The sequence below is a fragment of the Mesocricetus auratus genome, unplaced genomic scaffold, assembly GCF_017639785.1.
Source record: "Mesocricetus auratus isolate SY011 unplaced genomic scaffold, BCM_Maur_2.0 Super-Scaffold_15014, whole genome shotgun sequence".
Classification (NCBI taxonomy): domain Eukaryota; kingdom Metazoa; phylum Chordata; class Mammalia; order Rodentia; family Cricetidae; genus Mesocricetus; species Mesocricetus auratus.
Window position 1 is genome coordinate 5084846 of NW_024429186.1, and position 1910 is coordinate 5086755.

Here is a 1910-nt window from a genome sequence, read left to right on the forward strand (position 1 = left end):
GCTCACAAGGATGGGATGGATGACATTTTCTTTAAATCTTGCTGAATGTTGATAGAAAAAAATGTTGTAACTATGTTCTTGCTTGATAGCTGTTCTGTTATATATAATTTGACTATGTTAAAGTTAAGAACTTTCTTTTTGTTTAGACAGAAAAGAGGACATGATGTGGAAGTCCTGTTTATATGTCAATAAAGCACTGTTGGCCAATAGCGAAGCAAGATAGGTGGGACTAGGATTCCAGGAGGACTCTGGGAAGGAGAAACACAGGGAGTCATCATGTAGCTGCCATAGGGGTAAGAAGTCTGGACCCCTTTCTCTGGTAATAGAAATACTTAGATTAACAATTGTGGGGTAAATATTTAAGTCAGAGCTAGCCAGAAAGAAACAAGCAATACCAACAGCTTCATAATTAATACAGTGTCCTGTGTGTTATTTGGGAACTACAACAAACCAAAGTGCAGGCAACTGGTGAGGAAAAACCAAAGCAGCTGGCATGGAAAAGGCTTCACTCAATAGCCACCAGGGACACAAACCTGCAAATTCCTGAAAAAGAAAATATTAATATCTTATATATGAAAGGAGACTGATAATTCTCCCAATTTAGGAGTTTTTGAAATTTCCCTTCACAATTATCCTCATTCCTACCAACACCTGTGAATTTGTCAGGGAAATTAACTAATTTCTCAGGTTGAGATTCTATTTGTAATTTGAGAATTTAGGCTTATGCTATATCCACAGGGTCCCATGAGTCTCAGCAATGGCTGCTTCCCCAGACAGGATGAGGACTGGGAGCTCAGATTCCAGCTGCCTGAGCCAAGTTTCCTTTACCTCCTCCACCAGATGGATTAGGTCCTTATCTAAGAAGTACCCTGCTCATGAATATGCAAATCATGTGAATCAATGGTGGTTAATACAGTGACCTTTACACCAACAAAAACATATGATCAGTGTCCTCTCAACAGTCACTGGGCACACAGGTCCTGAAGATGGGATGGAGCTGGATCAACTTCTTCCTGGTGACAGCCACTACAGGTAAGTGCTCCAAGTTCCAGACTTGAGGAGGAGCCATGCACTCAGGTGACAGTGACATTGAGTCTACCTTTCTCTCCACAGGTGTCCACACCCAGGTCCAGTTGCAGCAGTCTAGGGCTGAGCTGGTAAGAACTGGTACCTCAATGAAGCCGTCCTGCAAGGCTTCAGGCTACACCTTCACTAGCTACTATATGAGCTGGGTGAAGCAGAGGCCTGAAAAAGGCCTGGAGTGGATTGGATTTATGGTGGAAGTGGAAGTACTAATTTTAATCAGAAGTTCCAGGGCAAGGCCACACTGACTAGGGACACATCCTCCAGCACAGCCTACATGGAGCTCAGCAGCCTGACATCTGAGGACTCTGCAGTCTATTTCTGTGCAAGAGACACAGTGTTGCTACCACATCCTGACTGTGTCAGAATCCCTGGAGTTGGAGGAAGCTGAGATGACAGAGATCAGTCTGCAGTCTTCCACATAAATGATTATTCTGAGTGTCTGTTAGTCTGCTTCCTCCTCAAAGTCCTACAGTGCCTTGATCAGCATTTTAAAGTAACCACTGGGGATAAAATGGCGCTGATTCAGCATGCAACTACAGTGCATCATGAAGTGACCAGCTCTTTGCAAGGGACCACTACCACTGACCTGCCTTTTCTTTTAAAAACAAAAAGAACAATCTGTGGCAATAAATTATGATATGACTATGTGTTAAACAGAAGAGATTTTATGGGCTGTTCACAGGCAAAAAGTGAAGAGACACAGAATTTTCCAGAATGAGAACATTTTGAGATCAAAATGATAAAGCAGAGGTGTGATATAACTCATGCAAACCATGTTCTTTCCTTGTGATGTGATTATAGGTAAAATAAACTCAATTAGATAG

General features: G+C 42.3%; 1 pseudogene; it reads left to right on the forward strand.

Moving 5' to 3' along the window:
* The first annotated feature begins 986 nt into the window (after positions 1-986).
* Positions 987-1474, forward strand: LOC121139536 (annotated as a pseudogene).
* The last annotated feature ends 436 nt before the right edge of the window (positions 1475-1910 follow it).